The following is a 15,655-nucleotide window of genomic DNA, read 5'->3' on the forward strand; positions in this document are numbered from 1 at the left end:
GCATATATATGGGTCTTGAATTTATCCAATCCGTTTCCCAGTGTCTTTTGACTGTGCATTTAATCCATTTGCATTTTAAGTTATTATTTATAGGTACTTATTTGTCGCTATTTTTATTATTTACCTCTGTATTCCTTCTTTGCTTTCTATTTCCTTTTTTTTACAGCAGACACTTTAGCATTTCTTGCATTGCTGGTTTAATGGTAATAAATTTCCTTAGTCCTTTTTTATTTGTGAAGCTTCTGATTTCACTTTCATTGTGATTGATAGCCTTGCTGGGTACAGTATTCTTGGATTCAGACTCTTTCTTTGCATGGCTTTATATATTTCATTCCATTCCCTTCTGGCCTGATGTGTTTCTGTTGAGAAACCAGTCAGCAGTCTGATGGGGGATTCTTTGAAGGAAACTTTCTGTCTCTCTCTGGCCACTTTTAAGATTCTTACTTTGTAGTTGGAGTTTGCCAATTTAATTATGTTCCTTGGCATCGGTCTTTTGGGGTTCATTTTGCTTGGGACTCTGTGAGCTTCTTGGGTTTATTTGGGGTTTTTCTTCCCTATATCTGGGAAGTTTTCTGTCATTATTTCTTCAAACAGTTTTTCCAAAATTTGGTCAGTTTCCTCTCCTTCTGAAAGCCCTATTATGCAGATGTTGTTTTGTTTCATGTTGTCCCAAAGTTTCCTTAGGCTGTCCTCCTGTTTTTAATTTTTTTTTTTCTAGAAGCTGCTCTACTTTGGTATTTTTCCCCCCACATTGTCTTCTAGCTCACTGATGCAGTCCTCTGCTTCTTCTAGTCTACTCTTGATGCTTTCTATTGTGTTCTTTACAGCAGTGATATAATTTTTAATTTCCTCTTGGTTTTTATTCATATTGTCAAATTTGTCTTCCATTCTTTTCAGCCACCTTATTACCATTTCTCTGAATTCTTTCTCTGACAAGTTACTTGCCTCCACTTTGTTTACTTCCTTTTCTGGTGATCCCTGCTTTTCTTTCATATGTGTGCTATTTCTTTGTTTCCCTATGGTCTTACTTCTCCTGATATCTGGTTATATAATTGTCTCTTTCCTGAACTGATGTAAGGCACAGAATACAACACAACCAGTACAACACACAAGGCACTGAACAGAAATTTATTCACAATATTAATAATCCCAAATAAAGGTGAGCACCAGAAATAGGCAAATTAAGAGATAGGAAAGAAAGAAGCAGAGAAAAATAAATAAAAATGGAGTGCCAAAATGAAATTGTGCAAATGAATAAAAAAGTAAGAGATAATATAAAGATAATAAGAGCTGAAGCTGGTTTGGCTAAGTGGATATAGCGTCAGCCTGTGGTCTGAAAAGTCCCAGGTTTGATTCTGGTCAAGGGCATGTACCTTGGTTGTGGGCACATCCCCAGTAGGGTGTGTGGGGAGGCAGCTGATCGATGTTTCTAACTCTCTATCTCTCTCCCTTTTTCTCTGTAAAAAATCAATAAAATATAAAAAAGAAAGATAATAAGAAAGGAAATGGGAACAAACTACATATATGGGGAGAAAACTCTAATAGAACAGCCACTAAACCCAGCAAATGCCAGCAACAAGTACTTGGAGATCAATACAAAGTACAAACAACGACTAATACCAAGCGAGGTGAGGGAAAACAGAAGGAAAAACAAAGCAAAAAAATTATATTGCAGCCAGACTGGCATGGTTCAGTGGTAGAGCACTGACCTATTATCCAGGAGGTCATGGTTCAACTTCCCATCAGGGCACATGCCTAGGTTGCAGGCTTGATCCCCACTGTGTTTTGAACACAAAACCCAGTTTTGACCTGCATGTCTCTCCTACACAGGCTTTTCCATTTCCACTTTACCTTTTGGGACATTTTTTACTTTACAGGACTGTTGCTCTCACACCATCTGGGTGGGGCAAAAGTAGGTTTAGAGTTGTGAGTATATGAAATGGAGTTTATTCTTGTGTTATTATTTATTGATTATTGTATTAGGAAGGAAGGAAGGAAGGAAGAAAGGAAGAGAGAGAGAGAGAGAGAGAGAGAGAGAGAGAGAGAGAGAGAGGGAGAGAGAAAGAGAATATGCAGGCAATAATCATTATGACAAAAGAATGGCTATCCAATTATCTGGTTGGTACCTATACTAGGTCTCTGATACAGGTGGTGTTTATAGAAAAAAAACACAAAGTGACTTTCTTATCATTTTAAAGTTATGTAATATTTAATAGTTGAGTCAATAATTATTTCTATGAAATATGTTCCACTAGATCTATAAATAGTGAGATTTCCTTATAAATCATGACAACAAGCTATCAACCATTTTTTTGTCTTTTATGGCTTCAGATCTTTTTATATGTCTTCTTGAGCATTTCAGTGGAATGTTGGAAGTAGCTTTCTATTTTTGTAACACCCTCTGTCTCCTCACATCTCAGAGACTTCTCCATTGTTCTAATGTATCTCCTTGAATAAATGAAAAAAAAATGCACCTGACAAAAATTCACCTGGCAAAATTAGAGTGTATGATGTCATTTCCTTTGGTAATCCTTTGAGAATTCCACTTAAGAAGGTCAATGTGAATAAAGCCAGATATGTGTGTGTGTGTGTGTGTGTGTGTGTGTGTGTGTGTGTATGAAATTAGTTTTATATTTGTGAGTACATAAAACAGAGTTTATTCTTGTATTACTATTTATAATTATTGTATTGTTTTCCATTCAAATTTCTGTTTTGTAAGAACAAAATTTCCCCCAAACAGAATAGAAGTAAAAATAGTTTCTTAATTAGATGCAGAAAAGTTTTTAAAGAAATAAAATAATCTTGAAATGAAGAGAGAAGAATAAAAACAATGAAGTTTTTATTAGAAGCAATACTTGTCTACTAATAAATACCTCAGATAATAGATACTCTAATGTGTATTAGAAATAGCCTTGATTTTCACAGATTCATTGCAGCAGGTAAACACAAAGAGTGATCACATAAGTATGCACCACCTAAACTTTGTATGAGTTGATTTCTTTCACTTATCACAATGCATTTGAGATTCATCCATGTTTTTATATTTCATCCTTTCACATTGTTGCATAGTATTTCATTGTATGAACACACTACACTGTTATTCCATATATCGATTAATGTATTGTATTTGGGATTGTTTCAAGTTTTTGACTTATGAATAAATCTGCTGTAAAATTTTTCATACAGCTTTTTGTATAGACATATATTTTTATTTCACTCAATATAACAAAGAGTCATATGGTATATTCATGTTCATATTATAAAAGACTGCCAAAATGTTTCTAAAATGGTTGTACACTTTTGCATTGCCATCAACAATATAAGATTGAGCCTGCAACGTGGGCATGTGACCCAACTGGGAATCAAATCATGACCTCCTGGTTCACAGGTCAATGCTCAACCTCTGAGCCACACCGGAGGGCTTGACTAATTTTAAATCACACCAGCCTTTCAGTGGGTAAAGAAATTACTTGTAAAATGTTTACAAAAACAGAAAAATTACATCTGTAAGATATGTATGTGTAAAGGAGGACAACAAAGGGAAAATAATATTATTTATTACAGTAGCTGATTTTAAAAAAATGTACCAGTAACTATGTGCTAAATATTTTATTTTAACTTTGGCATGAAATCAGTGTTGTGAAAATAATGCAGATGTAACAGTTACACATTAATGAAAGATAATAACAAATGTTAGTCCATTTATATGCTAGAAGAAAACTATCAAAATATTACTTATTACATTAGGAACCAAATATTCACCTGGGGCTTGAGGGGAACAAAATCAAATTAGAAAACCATTTCAGAGCAGATGTTTATTTTATGATTATCTACATCTGTTAAAATGAGGTCATAGGCAAAATTTACATGGGTAAAAGTAGCTTGATACTAATTCACTAACAAGGAACAGAAATGTAGAGAAAACACAAGCTATACAGAAATGAAGCATAGAGATGTGTATAAGGCATGGAGTTGCCAGTTAAAGCTATGCAAAGAAGTTTACATGTGAACTGATTTTATAAAATAAGTTATGTTGTACTGCTATTAGGTTTAATACTTAATGTTTCATATCCCTTGTTCAAAAATATAGGGAATGACAAAGGAGATTAAAGTGGCAAGGAATGGTTCATAAACCATTTCACTTTCTTAATATTTCCCTACTATTGCTTGACATTTATGTGATGCTACCAGCAAACAAAAATTATGTATTATTTTTATAATTTAAATATAGTATTCTAAACCACAGGACAAAAAAATTTAAACCACATACATTTAAAGATTAAAGAAAAACATGAAAATGTTGTAATATAAAGTTGATAATGTATATAGGTATAAGGTTAAGAGTTTTAACAAATTAGTCCAGATGAAACTGCTTATTTTGCCTTCCACATCTGTGGTTTTCCCAAGCATTTCTTAGTCTTTCTTATTCCAATTAGATTATCATCACTGAGAAATGAAGAACAGTTAGAGTTATTTTGAGAAGATAATGGAGAGAAGAAACTAATGAATAAGACTTCCACACTTTGGTGTCTTTAACAAATCCAACAGCACAGGATTTATAGAAAATAAAAAAGTAATTTGTCATGTCTGGCCAGTATTGCTCAGGGGTTGAGCAACAACCTATAAATCAGGAGGTCATGGTTTGATTCCTGGTCAGGGTCAGGGTACATGCCTGGGTTGCAGGATGAACCCCAATAAGGGAAATGCAAAAGGCAGCTGATCAATGATTCTCTCTCATTAATGTTTCTCTTCCTCTGCTTTCCTATCTGAAATAAATAAAAAAATATAAAAAAATAATTTGTCATAATGAGACATTATCTTCTTATGAGGGGATGTTTCTTGTTATTTAGTCCTTGGAAGCAATGCATAATGTTTTAATAAATTTATTTATTTTTTATTTGTTAAGATGATTTTTCTTGCTCTGGGTAACATGAGGTAATAGTTTGCTAAACACATGTCTCGTTCCTTTGAATTTAATGTACAGATACTAGGGAATGGCAGAATTGAATGTGGGATAAGTGACTGCATGAGGAACTATAAGGAAAAAGGAGGAGGAGGAGGAGGAGGAGGAGGAGGAGGAGGAGGAGGAGGAGGAGGAGGAGGAGGAGGAAGAGGAGAAGGAGGAGGAAGAGGAGAGGAAGAAAAGAGAAGAAGAAGAAGAAAAAGAGAGAGAGAGAGAGAGAGAGAGAGAGAGAGAGAGAGAGAGAGAGAGATCATTGCTGTGAGAGAGAAACATACATTGGTTGCCTACTATAGATAATGGGATTGAAACCACTATCTAGGTATGTGATCTGACAGGGCATCAAACCCACAACCTTTTGGTGTATGGGACGATGCTCCAACCACCTGTGTCACCTGGCCAGGGCAACCACTTCTCTTACTAATATTATTCCTGGTTTCAAAATGTTTTGCATTAATTTGCAATCACTACATGTTTTCCAAATTTTCTTTGGAAATATATGAGATTGGGATGTTTGAAAGATAATTGTACTTACTGGGTGGAGAAAACATCCCATTGGACCTGCTGACTAAGAATCCACACTTATAATTCCTATTTAATGATAAAATATTGAGAGATGGTTTTAATACCTAAGTTACAGAATACCTGTTGAAAAATAGCATTTACAACTTGAAGTTACGTTTTGGCAAAATAAGATATCCTATTATATATTAAACTAGTGACTTGGTAAACAAAATTTGTGCACTCTAGGGGGGTCCCCCAGCCTTGCCTGTGTCACAGTGTGGGAGCTCCATGATCCATCACCCCAAAGAGGTAGGCCTGCCCACCCATCCATGGCTCCTCGATGGATTGCCTCAAAGAGGTAGGCAGGAGCCAGTGGAGGCCTGCCAATACCCGGGCTGGGACACAGTAGAGGCCTGCGGACCTCCTGGTGCCTCAGACTCCTGGTGCAGGCAAGCAGAGGCCTCTGTCTGCTGTGGCCCTGCCTGTGTCTCTGACGCTGCAAGTCCCCACCCACCCATGCCTGCTGCAGACACAGCCTGTTGATATGTCATTTCGTGACGGCCTACCAGCCAATTTGCATATTACCCTATTATTAGTATAGGTGATGTATAACCTAAGCCAAGTCATATTCATATAAAAAAGTCAAGTTAAATTAAACTTTGATATAACAAATTTACAAAATTTTAGGATGTATTTTCAAAAGAAGATTAGGGAAATTTTATACAGCTAGGTTTTTCTGAAACTATAGGCAATTTTAGTAGATAAACCCAGAAAAATCTTTGTAGCTGAGTTGCTATGATTCATGGTTAAGTCACAAACTCATTCAGTCTCAATTTTTTCAGTTCTATTATGGAGATAAATATAGCTATCATGAATAATATTTACCTTGAAATATTATTTTAAGATTATTTGAATAATACAACTTTAAAACAAGAAAATAACTTATATTATCTCTTAATATATATTTCATTTTTCAATTATAGTTGACATATAATATTGTATTAGTTTCAGGTATCACATAGTGATTAGACATTTATATAACTTACTAAGTGATCACCCCAATAAATCTGACACCATACATAGTTATTACAATATAATTGACTATATTCCCAGTGCTGTACTTTACATTCCCATCACTATTCTGTAACTACTAAATTGTACTTATTAATCCCTTCCCCTTTTTCACCCAAATCCCAGCCCCCCTCCAATTTGGCAACTATCAAAATGTTCTCTGTAATTATGAGTTTGTTTCTGTTTTGTTTACTATGTTTTTCAGATTCCACATATAAGTGAAATATTATAGTACAGTATCTTTATCTAACTTATTTTACTTGGCATAATATCCCCTAGGTCTATCCATGTTGTTGCAGATGGCACAATTTACTAGTAATCCTTCTTATGGCTGATTCATATTCGGTTTTATATATGAGCCACTTGTTTTTATCCATCAATCTATTGATGGACACATAAGTTGCTTTTATATGTTGGATATTGTAAATAATGCTGCAATGAATATATGGATGAATAAGTGTTTTCAAATTAGTATTTTGATTTCTTAGTATGAATATCCAGAAGTGGAATTGCTGGGTCTGTCTTTGTCTCTTGTTATAGCCTTTGTTTTTAAGTCTATTTTGTCTTGATTTATTTCAAAACTATTATCTCTAAGTCCCAAGGCCTGGGTTCTTTCTTTGGGCTACCATATTCAGCTATGTTTTACTGGACATATTGCAGCACGCTAAAGATCAAATAAAGTTTAACCTCCTAAATCTAGATTTACATGAATTAGGTAAATTCAGCTATATGGTAATCCAAGTAATACAGAGAACTGTCTTTAGAACTTTCAATTGACTGGATGTGTGCTGTTTCTTTGCCCCATATATTGAGGAGATATGCTGCATTGCATACTAATGTATTAGAACAATTTAAACAGTTTTAAATAAATACTGTCAATATGCCTTAAGATCTACAAACAGAATGCTGCAATCATTGGAGCTACTCTGACAACTATCATGAGACACCATATTGCTGTAATAGTGATCTGTAATAATAAAAGGGTAATATGCTAATTAGACCAGACAACCATCTGGATGAAGCCAGGGCTGCTAGGGAAGCCCGGGTCCTGGGTGCCAGGGGGAAGCCGGTAGGCCTACTCTTGCATGAATTTTATGCATCGGGCCTCTAGTTATCATAATTATACATTATATGATCAATATTGTTTTGGATATTTTTAATCCCTTCTTGGATGTTACAGATGTTTTCTAATATTACACTATAAACACATTAAATTGGAAACCACTGGCTTATAATACATCTTTTAGAAGAATATTTCATCATTCATATCCATACAAAATTAGAATTATTTTCTTTTGGCATTTTACACTCTTTTGATTGACAGATCAGCCAGCCTGTTGGGTTTTCTTATGAATAATGTGACTGGTGCATTGAGGAGAGCATAGTAGATGGTAAGACATGATATTATCTTCTGTCTGTCTTTTACTCATTCTGCTTTATTGACTAATCTATGTTAAAAAATGGACCAGTCAGTAAGATGTCACTAAAACATTAAATTTTATTCTTTATCTTTACATTATTTTTGGCTCAAGATGCAAGGAAAAATTGCTTTGGGTTTTTTGTGAGTAGTCCTTTGATTCAGAAGAAATTATTCAACTTTCTTTTGTGTAATGGGAGATAGAAAAGTATTAAGAAGACTGAAAGACTCTACAAGGGAAAAAGCAAAATCACAAAGCACTGCTTTGTTGGATAAAAATAAGCTTTTATTACCTTCAGTTAGAAATAATGTGAATTAAGATAAAGTGTCTTATGGCTCAAAGGATGCTAATAAAACTAAGCTAGAGAAATAATAGTCAGGGATGAAACTTATAAACATTGAATATAATAGTTATTAGTCTTTGTGTCATTTTCTTTTTAAATTAGCCTCATGATTTTCATTTTAGTTTATTTTATTTCATGTTAGTTATTGTGGATAAAAGTATTAACTTAAATTGTCTGTATTAAGGCTATAAAATAAGACTACTTGCTAAAAGGTGAATAAAATTTACAACTTATAAAAAAGAGAAATGGTTGCAAGTTGGGTAAATAAGTTGAAATTAGGTAATTTAAATAAAATATATATTGGTCAGAGTACCTAAAACATTATCTTCAAAGTTAATTAAACTAGAATTATTTCTTAAAGGAACTATAGAAAGTGTCCATATACTGAATTAATTGCTTGAAAACTTATTTGTCTTTAGTTACCAAATTTTAATTATGGTTAAAATATAATATTTTAAATAATGACTAAGATTTAGATCACTTTAACAGATGCCATGTGAAACTGTATGATAAGTTAGTTTGAAAATTGTCAAGGAAAATTAATACTATGTACAACATGTTTATATCAAATCATCAGTTTTGACCAGAATGTATGCTCCTCCATAATAATAATTGCAAATGTGGCTACAGTGGACACAATGCTTGACCTAAAACATTATTTTGACTGGTTTAAAAAAAAAACAACTACTGCTAAAATTAAATTATGGGTTTTGAGCAAAAACAGTCCAGTTTCTGTGTCTCAAATTGAGTCTTTAGGCCATTGTCAAGAGTAAAAGAGTTTCAAACAGAATGCTGCAATCATTGGAGTTAACTCATCTGGCCTCACACAGTCAAATTTTGAGCTCCAATAGATATTGGTTAGTGTGAGGAAGAATCTCCAATTGTAAATAAATATATATATAATTAGAGGCCCTGAAATTTGTGCACAGGGGTCCCTCAGCCCAACCTGCATCCTCTACCATCCAGGAACTCTCAGGGGGTGTCCTATTGATGGCTTAGGCCCACTCCCCGTGGTTCTCTGCTCTTTGTAGGCCTTGAGGTTTCACTGCAGCCATGGATATGAAGCCCCCATGCCCCTCTCTCCACTCTCTGCCTGCCTCCACCATGCACCATGCAAAGGAAGCCACAATGCTCTGCAGTGTGCTTTGCCTGCCAGGCCTGGGGGCTTTACTGACATTGACACAATAAGGAAGCCCCCATGCCCTGTTGTCCTGGCTCTGTCTGCTGGACCTGGGGGTGTTCCCGCTGCAACCTTGCTAAGGAAGCCCCCAAATCCTGCTGTTTGGGCTCTGTCTGCCCTGTCTGGGGTCAGATCAAGCCTCACTGCTTGGTTCCCCCCAACCCGGGTTGGGGGCTGACAGGCCCAGACACTGCAGCTGTGGTGGAGCTGGGAGGCTGGATCTGCACCCTCTGGAGGCAGATCCAGCTTCGCTACTCCTGCGGACACGCCAGACACTCCAGCAGCAGGGCTGAGGGGACTGCACACCGCCATCTTGTAGCCAGGGGGCCGCTATTTTTGTAGTGCAGTGATGGTTAATTTGCATATTACTCTATAATTAGATAGGATATACATAATTTACACTCTCTATTAAATGTGCACTAAAATCAAGTGGCCAATGTTGTTCTTTTATTTAATACACTTTCAAAAGGTATTCTTTGTAGTGTTTAAAGTATTACATATGTTTCCTTTTTCACCTATTAATATCACCCCATTGCTCCCATCCCTGAGAGCAAGTCTCCACCACCCCAGTGCCTGTGTCAATTGGTTATGCTAATATGCATGAATACAAGTCCTTTGGTTGTTCTTTAACCCCCCAGCTTCCCTGACTTCTCTCTGAGATTAGATGTTGTGTTCAGTGGTACCTTGTCTCTGATCTATTTTTGTTCATCCATTTATGTTTATCATCATATCTTATATATGGGTGATATCATGTGATAGTTATCTTTCTTTGATTGGTGTATTTCGCTTAGCATAATGCTCTCCAGTTACATCCATGCTGTTGCAAATCGTAAAAGTTCTTTCTTTTTTATAGCAGTGTAGTATTCCATTTTGTAGATCTAACAGTCTTTGTTTTTTTAATTTATTTTTATTGATTTCAGAGAGGAAAGGAGAGGAAGAGAGAGAAATACCAATTAGAGAGAATCATTGATTGGCTGCTTCATGCATGTCCCACACTGGGGAATGAGCCTGCAACCTGGGCATATGTGCTTCACCAGAATCAAATTCAGGACCCTTCAGTCCGCAGTCTGATGCTCTATCCACTGGGCCAAATGAACCAGGGCTGTACCACCATTTTCTAATCCACACCTCTGCTGATGTGCACTTGGCTGTTTCCAAATCTTATCTATGGTAAATTGTGCCACTATTAACTTAGGAGTGTATATATCCTTTGTGATTGGTGTTTCTGATTTCTTGGGATATATTCCTTGAAGTGCGATTACTGGATCAAATGGGAATTCCATTTTTAACTTTTAAAAATATATATTTTATTAATTTTTCACAGGGAGGAAGGGAGAGGGATAGAGAGTTAGAAACAATGACCAGCTGCCTCCTGCACACCCCCTACTGGGGATGTGCCTGCAACCAAGGTACATGCCCTTGAATGGAATCGAACCTGGGTCCTTTCATTCCGCAGGTCAATGCTCTATCCACTGAGCCAAACCGGTTTTGGCTATTTTTAACTTTTTGAGGAAACTCCATAATGTTATCCACAGTGGCTACACTAATCTGCATTCCCACCATCAGTGTACAAGCCTTTCTTTTTCTCCATATACTCGCCAGTACTTGTCATTTATTGATATGTTGATGATAGCCATTCTGACAGGTGTGAGATAGTACCTCATTGTTGTTTTGATTTGCATAACTCAGATTATTAGTGAGTATGTTTTCTTATGTCTCTTGGCCTTCTGTATGTCCTCTTTTGAAAAGTGTCTCTTAAGGTAATTAGCCCACTTTTTGAGTGGATTGTTTATCTTTTATTAAATTGTATGACTTCCCTGTAAATGTTGGAAACTAAATGCTTATCTAAAATAGCATTAGCAAATATGTTCTCCCCTGCAGTGGGCTTTCTTCTTGTTTTGTAGATGGATTATTTTCCTGTACAGAAGCCTTTTATTTTGATGTAGTCTCATTTTTAAATTTTTTTTTTTATATTTTCTCCCTAGTTTCCATTGCCCTAGTAGCTATATTGGTAAAGATATTGCTAAGACATACGTCTGCTATTTTGCTGCCTATGGTTAAGTCTTTAAACCATTTTGAGTTTGTTTTGGGGTATTGTGTAAGTTGGTGATCTAGTTTCATTTTTTTTTTTGCATGTATTTAACCAAATTTCCCAGCATCATTTATTGAAGAGGCTGTTTTAACTCCATTGTATGCTCTTTCCTCATTTGTCAAATATTAATTGAGAATAATGGCTTGGGTCTATTTCTGCGTTCTCTGTTCTGTTCCATTGGCCTAGTAGTATGTGTCTGTTTTATGCCAGTACCAACCAGTTTTGAGAATCATGGCTTGGTAATATAACTTGATATCTGATATTGTGTCCCTCCAACTTTGTTCTTCTTTCTCAGGATTGCTGTGGATATTCAGGGTCTTTTTTTTTAATTCCAGATGAATTTTTGGAGAATTTGTTCAATATTTCTTAAGTATGCTATTGGTATTTTAAAGGGGATTGTGTTGAATTTATAGATTGCTTTGGGTAGTGTGGACATTTTAATGATGTTGATTCTACCGATCCATGAACATCGTATGTTCTTCCATTTGTTTATGTCTTCCTCTATCTTTTTTCCAATGTCCTGTAGTTTACCGAGTACAGGTCTTTTATGTCCTTAATTATGTTTATTCCTAGGTATATTAATTTTATTTGTTTCAATGGTAAATGGGATTTTTTTTTTTTCAGTTTATCTATGAGTTCATTATTGGTGTATAAAAAGGCCAAAGATTCATGGGTGTTAATGTATCCTGCTAAGTTGCTGAATTCATTTATTAGGTCTAGTAGCTTTTTTGTTTTGTTTTGTTTTTATGGAGGTTTTGTGGTTTTCTCTGTATAATATTATGTCATTTGTAAGTAAAGCCAGTTTTACTTATTTTCCAATATGTATGCCTTTTATTTCTTCTTCTTGTCTGATTGCTATGGCTAGCACTTCCAATACTTTATCAAACAGGAGTGGTGAAAGTGAGTATCCCTGTCTTGTTTCCATTCTCAGGATAAATGAGTTTAGTTTTTACCCATTGAGTATGATGTTGGCTGTAGGTTTGTCATATAAGGCTTTAATTATGTTGAGGTATGATCCATCTATGTTGGATTTTGTCAAATGTTTTTTCTGCATAGATTGATATGATTATGTGATATTTTGTCTCTCAGTTTGTTCATATGATGTATCACATTTATTGATTTGTGGTTATTGCACCATCTTTACATCCCAGAAATAAATTTCATTTGGTCCTGGTGTATGATTTTTCTAATGTAATGCTGGATCTGATTAGCTAGAATTTCATTGAAAATTTTAGCATATATGTTCATTAAGGATATTGGGCTGTAGTTCTCTTTTATTTTTGGTGTTGTTAATCTGATGTTGGAAGTGTGGTAATGCTGGCTTCATAGAAACAGCTTGGAAATGTACCTTTCTCTTGAATTTTTCGAATACTCTGAGATATATAGGTTTTAGTTCTTCTTTGAATGCTTGGTAGAACTCCCATGCAAAGCTGTCCAGCTCAGGGCTTCTGTTTGCTGGAAGATTTTTGATTACTCCTTCAATTTTTAGTGGTTATTTACCTATTCAGTTTTTTTTTCCTGATTGAGTTTTTGAAGTTCATATTTTTCTAAAAATATGTCCATTTCATCCAGGTTATCCAGTTTGTTGGACTAGAGTTGTTCATAGTATTTTTTCCCCCAAACCCTTTGTATTTCTTTGGGGTTGGTTGTTACTTCACCTCTTACATTACTGATTTTTTTTTTTATTTGAGTCCACTCTCTTTGCTTCTTGGTGAGCCTGGCTAGACCTTCATCAGTCTTATTTATCATTTCAAATAACCAGTTCTTGGATTTTTAAATCTTTTTTTCTCTATGTCATTTATTTCCGCTCCGATCTTTATTATTTCCTTATTTCTGCTTAATTCTTCTTTTTCTTCCTTTTTCTTTCTTTCTTTCTTTCTTTCTTTCTTTCTTTCTTTCTTTCTTTCTTTCTTTCTTTCTTTCTTTCTTTCTAATTCCTTTAGTTGTAGAGTTATAGAATTTATTACCATTTTTTATTGTTTTTCTGAGATAGGCCTGTAGAGCTACGAACTTCCCTCTCAAGATTGCTTTCACTGTGTTCCATACATTATACAATAGATTGCTGTGTTTCATTGTCATTTGTTACCAGGATGCTTTTTATTTCTTCTTTGATCTCTTTGGTAACCCAAGCATTGTTTAAGAGCATACTATTTAGCCTCCAATATTTTTATTTTTATTCACTGTTTTTATTGTAGTTGATTTCTAATTTTATGCCATTTAGTCTGAGCAGATGTTTGACATTATTTCTATCTTCTTGAATTTGAAGAGACTGCCATTGTCCCAAGATGTGGTCTATCTTTGAAAATGTCCCATGTGCACTTGAGAAGATTATGTATTTTGTAGCTTTGGGGTGAAATGTTCTGAAGATGTTAATTAATTCCATCTGATCATTTAGGATTCTTGTTTCTTTCCTGATTTTTTTGTTTATAGGATTTATCCAGTGGATTCAATTGTGGTATTAAATTCCCCAAATATGACTGTGTTGCTGTTGATCTCTCACTTGATATCTTCCAGAAGTTTTTAAAATATATTTAGGTGCTCCTCTATTTGGTGCATATATGTTTACCAGAGTTATATTCTCTAATTGAATTGCTCCCTTTAGTATTATGAAGTGGTTATCCTTAATTATTGTTATGGCCTTCACATTGAGGTGTAATATGTCAGCTATAAGTATTGCTACCCCAATTTGTTGTGTTTTTTTTTTTAATACATTAACATTTCAAAAAAAAATTTCCATCCTTTCACAAAGAGTCCTTTGTTCTGAGGGAGAGTTTCTTGTAGACAGCAAATATATGGGTAAAGTTTTCTTATTCATTCAGCTACCCTATGTCTTTTCATTGTAGCATTTAATCCACTTACATTTCAGGTTATTATTGATAGGTACTTATTTGTTTCTATTTTTATTGTTTATGCCTGTGTTCCTTCTTTCCTTCTTATTTCTACTTTTTTATAGCAGTCTCTTTAGCATTTATTGCATTGTGGCTTGGTGGTAATAAATTCAATTAGCCTTTTTTATTTGTCTGTGAAGTTCCTGATTCACCTTCAATTTTGAATTACAGCCTTCTTGAGTATAGCATGCTTAGGTTCAGTCCCTTGAAATACCTCTATATTTCATTCCATTCCCTTCTGCCTGATGTGTTTCTGTTGAGAAATTAATCTAATGGGAAATTCCATATAGGTAACTTTATGTCTCTCTCTGGCAGCCTTTAAGATTTTTACTTTGTTGGTGGTGTTTGCTAATTTAATTACTATGTTTCTGGGTGCTGGTATTTTTGGGTTCATTTTGTTTGGGACTCTGTGAGCTTCTTGGACTTGAGTGAGTTTTTTCTTGCCAATATCAGGGAAGTTTTTTGTCATTATTTCTTCAAACAGGTTTTGTAATCCTTGATCACTCTCCTCTACTTCTGGTACCGCTTTATGTGAATGTTGTTTTGTTTTGTGTTGTCTCAAACTCCCTTAGGATATCCTTTTTTTTGTGTGTTTTTGTTTTTTAGTGTTTTTTTTTTTTTTCTAGATGCTGCTCTGCTTGGGTATTTTTTTCTACCTTGTCTTCTAGCTCACTGATGTGGTCCTCAGTTTCTTCTAGTCTGCTGTTGATGCTTTCTATTGTTTTCCATCCTTTTCCACTTCCTTATGACCATTGCTCTGCATTCTTTCTCTGAGAAATTGCTTGTCTCCATTTCTTTACTTTCTTTTCTGGTGATTCCTCCTTTTCTTTTGTATGGAGGCTGTTTCTTTGTCACCCCATTTTCACTCCTCTCATGGTGTCTGGTTATGTGGCTCACGCTCTACCATGTTGACCAAATAGCACAAAATACAACTTGACAAGACATGGCACAGAGGGAACAAAGCACAAATGTATTCATGACACCTATAACCCCAAATAAAGGTGACCACCAGAGAAAAGAGCACTAGAGGAGAGAGAAGAATGCAAAAATGATATTGGGAAAAGTGAAAAGGTAAGAGGAAAAGGAAAAGAAGGAAAAAGAAGGGGAAATAAACATATTTGGAGAGACAACTCCAAAAAAACCAACAACTAAACCAAAAAATGCAAACAACGAACACCCAGAATAAAAGGGGGAACTGA

The sequence above is a fragment of the Pipistrellus hanaki genome, assembly GCF_964339955.1.
Source record: "Pipistrellus hanaki genome assembly, chromosome: X".
Classification (NCBI taxonomy): Eukaryota; Metazoa; Chordata; class Mammalia; order Chiroptera; family Vespertilionidae; genus Pipistrellus; species Pipistrellus hanaki.